The 7,500-nt window shown below is 47.0% G+C and overlaps 1 protein-coding gene across 2 annotated transcripts in view; it reads right to left on the bottom strand.

Moving 5' to 3' along the window:
* The window catches only part of LOC147624623 (pyruvate kinase isozyme A, chloroplastic-like), a 20,427-nt gene that overhangs the window by 2,033 nt on the left and 10,894 nt on the right, over positions 1-7,500 (bottom strand). The gene's annotated exons all lie outside the window — the stretch shown is intronic.

Here is a 7,500-nt window from a genome sequence, read left to right as displayed (position 1 = left end):
TACCAATCACTTGGTGGTTGTCATTCAATTAATCAAGCAAGTCTCTAGTTTATGTTGTCCCAACTTATGGGGTATATCTTTGCCTAGCAAAGGTAGAGGCCTTATGGCTCTCGTAAAAAGAGAGAGAGAAAGTTATATTAACGCCTGCAAAAGACCCAAAGGGTCTATGAGATTAAAAAGTGTTACAATACATCCATGCAGTGACGACATCACATAGTGGTGAGGTTACCTAATTAAAAAAGACTCAACCTCTCAAGTCCAAGCCCACTATGTGGTCAACAGGGACAAATGCGTCTCCTCCTCATCTATGACAGTCTACATCTACCTCCCTAGTGAAGCATTCACGTGTCTCTGAAGGATTTCTCGAATCTGAAGCTATCATGCGAAAAGGAGCCTCGGTATTTTCTTGTGTATATATAGCAGAGTTACACGCCTCTCTCTCTTCTTCTCTATTGCTGTGTTTTTCTGCAGTACACTTGCTCTTGAGTTTCAGATTTTGTCTTCATCTCCGCTGCATATTCTGACATGGTATCAGAGCTCTAGGCTCTTGATAAATCTTGGGAACTGTGTGAGCAAGAGAGGGGCTGTTTTGTTGCTGATTGGTGGACAGTTCTAGACCGTTGGGGAAGAGGAGAAGCAAGAGGAAGGCGGGCTGATTTGCTGGACAGCCACTTGCAAGTTTAAGTTCTTCTTTTTTCCCACCCACCCACCCACCCTTTTTAGTTACACCCCCGCAATGGCAGATTTACTTGAGATGGCTGAGAGGCATGTGAAGATCCCGACACTTGCAAGTTTAAGTTCTTCTTTTTTCCCACCCACCCACCCACCCTTTTTAGTTACACCCCCGCAATGGCAGATTTACTTGAGATGGCTGAGAGGCATGTGAAGATCCCGACACTCCCCACGTTCCCAGTGGACCGTCAGTTAGATGGGAACAACTATGGCATATGGAAGGTAATGATGGAATCTATTTTGGAGTCTTACGACCTTGCTGATTTCATTGTTGTTGGGGTTCCACGGCCGGAGTCAGAGGAAGGGGAGTTACCCTCGATTTGGAAGGAAAGCGAGGCACATGCACAGTTGTGGGATCGTGTCAACGCCAGGGTCCGTTCTTTCATTTTCCTCAGCTGCACACCGTAGGTAATCAATCATATCAAGCATATGACGCTAGCCAGAGGTATATGGCAGCATTTGGCTTCTCTCTATAGCAGGGTATCGCCCATGAAGAGGATTTCCTTGGAAGTACAAATGCAGGTGATGAATCCTACAAAGTCATCGACGATGCGGGACCACATCAACAAGCTGCAGGCTCTTCAGCAAGGAGTTCTTCAAGCTGGGAAGGAGGATATGGCCATCACGTTGCTGTCGCATTTGCCCTCTCAGTACTCGGCATTCTACTCTTCTTTGATTACCAGTGTGGCACGCTCAGCACCATCACATGGGAGAAGCTTGTGCCCATGATCTTTACCAGGAGGAAAGATTCACAAACCCTCCACAGGGCGGAGCTTCAACGGCCTTAACTGGCCAATGGTTGAAAGACCGTAACAACAAAGACAAAGGGAAGGCTTCATCGGAGAAGTCTTCTGAGAAGATGTCCGATGCAGACCGCGAGAAACTGAAGGCAAAGAGGACCTGTAATGATTGTGGCGAGAGAGGCCACTATTGGAGGCAGTGTCCCAAGTAGAGCACCGAGAAGGGTGCAGAATCCTCAACAGCAACCGTGAAGACTCCAGCTTTTGTGCACCTGGAGGTGATGGACACCGATGTTTCATTTTCTTCGGGTAGGGAGGAGGTTGGAGGACTCTCCGCTACGGATACTCGGGAGTGGATTCTAGACATTGGTGCTTCCAGGCACATGACTCCTTCCCGTTCAGCTTTACAAGATCTCTGCAGGTATTCTAGTCACATTCTTACTGGGGATACATCCACTATCCAAGTTCACAATGAGGGCAGGTTGGAGACAGTTCCTGATGGCAAAGGGAGGAAGCATTCCTCCCAAGTGTTGTATGTTCCATCACTTGGTTTTCATCTATTGTCAGTGCATCAAGTTTGCAAGACTAGCATACGGGTGGAGTTTGATGAGCATTTTGTTGCTCTCCGGGACAAAGCAACAGGCCAGGTAGTTTGGGAAGGTGGAGTGGAGAATGGAGTTTACAAACTTTCAGCACTCTCTCCCAGGTCCTCAGTTTTGTGATGAGTGGCAGTCTGGTAATGGCCACTTAAGTGTCGATACGCTGCAGGTACGGGCTTTTCGGAACCAGATGGTGAATAGCTTACCAGTTGATGGCGGCAGTTGGCAGGAACTTTCCTGTCATGTGCATGATTACCCATGGACATATCCTGAAGCTAGTCCAGAAGGAGCAGCCAAAAAAAGATCAATTAGAACCAAAATTTAGGAGCATGTTGTGCAGATTTAGTAGTATGGACTTGGAGAAGGACAAGGTTGACCTGTCAGCTGCATAGGACCTGTCAGCTGCAAGGAGAACAGGCGGAGCAGCGTTTATGGGTTTTATGTCCAGTCAGCTGGCCGACTGTTGGTCGGCCAGTACTTTATTTGTCCAAGAGGCCTATATAAAGGCATGTTTGCTCATTGTTGTATTCATTCACTCCCTTATGGAGTGGGTCCTTAGAGTAGGACTGTTTTGGTGTATTCCACCTTTTCAAGAAGGCAACCTATGGTTGTAGATGTAGGGTACCTTTTTGTACCATATGAATATACTGAATTTCCAGCTATCTCTCTCTCTCTACTCTCCCTTCTGTCTGCGTTTTTGCATCAGCATGTTCTAAGTGGTGTTTAGGACTGAAAGAAGACTCTTTGAGCTTCCGCATGTTACATTGGTATCAGAGCATCAGGCTCAGCAAAGCTAAACACTGATTCAGTCTCATATGATGGTGTCCAGGTCCAAGGTACAGGAAAGTGCACGCGTACGAAGCCCAAGGCAAGGAACACAAGATCGGGAAGAGCTCCTAGGAGGTTTGTTGGTGGTGTTCCACAAAGCCAGAGGGAATGGCAGTCCTGTGAGCCAGATAAGTTCTCGGGCAACAGTCCCAAGGGAGGATTATTCTCCAAGGGTTTCAGAGAAAAGGGTTGCCAGAGATGGATGGATGACAAAGGGACTTCGGGAAAAAAAGGGGATGATGACAGTCACCCAAGAACAGGTTGGAATCCCATCATCAAGTTTAGCAGAGGGGGATGTCATGTGCATGATTGCCCATGGACATATCCTGAAGCTAGTCCAGAAGGGGCAGCCAGAAAAAGATCAGTTAGAACCAGAATTTAGGAGCATGTTGTGCAGATTTGGCTAGTATTGACTTGGAGAAGGACAAGGTTGACCTGTCAGCTGCATAGGACCTGTCGGCTGCAAGGAGAACAAGCGGAACAACGTTTATGGGTTTTATGTCCAGTCGGCAAACACTTTATTTGTCCAAGAGGTCTATATAAAGGCATGTTTGCTCATTGTTGTATTCATTCACTCCCTTATGGAATGGGTCCTTAGAGTAGGACTGTTTTGGTGTATTCCACCTTTTCAAGAAGGTAGCCTATGGCTGTAGATGTAGGGTACCTTTTTGTACCATATGAGTATACTAAATTTCCAGCTATCTCTCTCTCTCTCTACTCTCCCTTCTGTTTGTGTTTTTGCATCAGCATGTTCTAAGTGGTGTTTAGGGCTGAAAGAAGACTCTCAGAGCTTCCGCGTGTTACATTTCCACTACAGATGTTGGTAGTTCTTGTGTTCGTCAGTCAGAGGATACTTTACAGGTAACCTATGCTCTGATGTCTCATAGCATTCGAGAAAAAGAAATTCCTGTAGTTGAGGAAGTTCTTTCCACAGGGACCTATTGGAAAGCCAGGCAGGTGGCAATTGATTACTTGCAGAAGGAGGTGGATGTTACACATTCTCCAGGCTTTGTGGTTCCGAATTCAGAGGGGGTGGTTTACAAGTTTCCAAAGGCCTTGAGTGGTCTTCCGCAGGTTTCCAGGACTTGGCATCCCACCGTAATAGGTGTTGATCCTTGTGAGCAGCATGATGCCTCCTTGACTCGGAAGCAAAATAGTTCATTGATTTGGTTGATGCATACCAGATTGGACGAGAGCTTCTTGATGAGGAAGTTGAGCTCATGTTTGCAGAGGACTCTTTGGGAGGTAGCATTGCATATCTTGTCGTTTCTACAGCATGCGAAGGATCTTGGACTCTTTTACACAGGAGGGGGGTTGATGGATGGAGTGACTCAGATTGGGGAGGAGAGCCAGACACGAGGACCTTGACATCAAGCTATAGTTTTTCCCTTGGCTGACGAGCAGTTTTATGGAGCAGTAAGAGGCAGCCATCTATTGCCTTGTCGTCGACAGAGGCAGAGTACTGGGCTGCTTGTGGTGCTGCTTGCGAGGTGGTGAGGTTGCAGAGGTTACTTGGCGAGATCGGGTTTCCACTGGAGGAACCCACAGTCATCCAGAGGCATTTTGTTCGTGAAAAGATTGTTGCTGATGACATCTTGCCAGAGTTCTATTCAACGGAGGACAGTGCGGTGGACCTCTTCACGAAGTCTCTACCTCACGCTATGCTCCGACGGCACTCCAGCTCCCTGGGGTTGGTTTCACATCCAGGAGCTGAGAGGGGGTGTTAGCAATCATTTCTTGTCTGTATATTTACACCAGTGTCTCTGTTGTGGGTGTGCCCACCTGATTTAGGTGTTTTCTCATTTTTTCCCCCTCTCCATATTTTTCCCTATTTTTCCTCAAGTGTGGGAGGCTGTTCTGTGGCTCCTGGCTGATCCAGACACTGGCCGACTATTGGTCTGAGTGTTCTGTATGCTGGCCGGCTGTCTTTGCCTCTCCTTGATCTTCCCTGAGTGCTGGGGCCGACAGAGGTTTGCTGGCCGATTGGATGTGGGAGCAAGTCGTGAGCCTGTAGTTGCTATCGATCGCTTTTTGGGCTGGCCGACTGGCTCTTAGGGGCCATATAAAATGGCCCCTAGCCCCCATACACATAGTATTCAGATTTCGGGATTTTCTTGTGTATATATAGCAGAGTTACACGCCTCTCTCTCTCCTTCTCTATTGCTGTGTTTTTCTACAGTACACTTGCTCTTGAGTTTTCAGATTTTGTCTTCATCTCCGCTGCATATTCTGACATGAACTTGTAGAAGGAATGGATGATAAAGTGAGAAATGTGAGGCCTCCTTATATAGTGCATGAATGAACTGACCGACTGCCTCTAGGGACAGGCCGACTACCCACGACTTAATAAATCAAGGAGAAATTACATAAAATGCCCAATAAATGGGACAACCTCAAATACACTGAGATGCATAAATTCTAACACCCCCTCTGTAGCTCATAGTGTGCACGAGTCTAAAGAAGATAAGCTAATAAAGATGCAACCATGGACCCTCCAGCACCGCGAATACTGGAATCACCGTGGAGAAAGCATCCGCCAACCTGTTTCCTCGAAACAAAATGCCACCACGAACAGCAAGAAACTTTGTTTGGCTACGAATTCCCACACAAGTGTGCAATGAACTCCAAGAATAGATGATGAGAGCTGCTAGGCACACCGCGCCCATAATCCCCAACAGTGGGTGGAAAACACATCACGTTCCAAAAGCCTCGAACAATGAACTCGGAACAGATCAAGTCCATAATCTCTGCTATACCAAAGATAACCATGTCTTGCTAGATGTCTAATGCTTGGAACTCAAAATCACAGTCCCCATGCACCAGTAAGTGGAGCTGCAATCAGCCCCCCCTCCTCTCCACAAGCCTCCTTTGGTTGGAAGCACATGTGTACTAGATAAGTACACCATCTGGGTCCTCCGGTGCCGGAAGAGCCTTGGGAACCCTAGAAGTGATACTAGAATCTGTATCATTGTCGTGTATGTGTCTTTGCCCTTTCTCTGAGATGAAGCCTGGCCCTTGGTCTAGTCCTTCTTCTTGGACAAATGTCCTCTTTTCCCACAAGAGAAGCAGCGACTCCAACCTTTCTTCTGAAATGAGGAAAGTGCTTGGTCAGAACTATTGACTGACACCTTCAACTTACCTTGTGAAACGAGGACGGACTCTTCCTCCAAAAGTACGGAGCTAGGATCATCAAAATCCAACTGAGTGGATGTGACCTGGCACCGCAAAGATCAAGAAATCACATGATAGTCCGGGGGAAGCTTGGTGAGGATAAGTGCAACCAGCTAAGCAGAGAACAAAGCAGCACCCATAGCCGGTAACTGGTCTTGGATAACCTTGGCCTACATGAGAAACAACTGCATGAAACTACCTTTAGGGAATAACAAACCATAGAGTTGCCCTTACAAGGTAACTGCCCTCATCGACGAATCTCGAGCAAAGAGATCCTCCAATTTAGACCGTAACTGATGACCACTGATGAGAGTTGTCCGCACAAGCACTGAATGCACCTTCAAATCCCGATTCTCTCAGTCTTGTAATTCCGCAACGAATTCATCCTCTTGATCCTAAGTCCACCTCCTAGATTTATGAGGATGCTCAGCTTCCTCTCAATACCCTGAACAATATCCCACAAACCCTTGTGGATGAACCAGATCCACATTTGAAGCTTCCGACGGGCATAGTTGGGTCCTTTCAACTTGTGATCCTTGTTCGTAGAGGGGGGAGCCATATCCACAGCAACAAGAAACACAAATCTCAGCTCTCGAAAGACTCCTCTCAAGTGCATTCCAACAAAGCGAGGCTCCAGAACCAATCAGTCCCCTCTCAAACCTGAGAGAGACACAGGCTGGACAGCAACAAAACAATCCAAGAAACTACCAGGAACCTCCTACCGGAAGGCGCCGACAGCAGCAAAAGGGATGGCTCGACCAGAAAATGCAGCACGGCAGTAAAATGCAGCAACTGAAGCAAAACACAGCCTGTAGGGCTGGCCGACAGCAGCAAGAGGGCTGGCTGGACCAGAAAACGCAGCAAGAGCAGAATAGAAGACGAGGAGCAGTTTGCATAAGGATGGAGCAGCCTGAACCTAAGCGAATGATACCATGTTGGAGAATGCACAGGCGGAAGCATAAACAAAACTAGAGAGAGAGTAGAGAGAGCTTCTGGACAAGATCACCTTTTATAATAGCTTGAAGCTTTACAATGGCAATATCCAACAAGAGAATGTCGAACTCGTGCAAGGAATGGACGATAAAGTGAGAAATGGAAGGCCTCCTTATATAGTGCATGAGTGAACTGGCCGACTGTCTCTAGGGACAGGCCGACTACCGACTACCCATGACGTCATAAATCAAGGAGAAATTACATAAAATGCCCAATAAATGGGACAACCCCAAATACATTGAGATGCATAAATTATTAAATTCTAACACATTCCTTATGCATGCTGCAGTTCTCCCTCCACTTAACTGGCATGACATCAACCAGTTCTATTTAGAAGGTGGCCATGCAAAGGCCCCTTATTCCTAAGGTTTTGTACATACCCGCCGATTTATTCTTATTCCTGGGTTGGGCGGAGACACATCTATTGGGCATATATC

This window comes from Cibotium barometz, chromosome 25 (genome assembly GCF_041138505.1).
Source record: "Cibotium barometz isolate CiBa-2024 chromosome 25, ASM4113850v1, whole genome shotgun sequence".
Taxonomy (NCBI): domain Eukaryota; kingdom Viridiplantae; phylum Streptophyta; class Polypodiopsida; order Cyatheales; family Cibotiaceae; genus Cibotium; species Cibotium barometz.
Note: the sequence above shows the minus strand (reverse complement) of the source record. Positions and strands in the feature narration are given on the sequence as shown.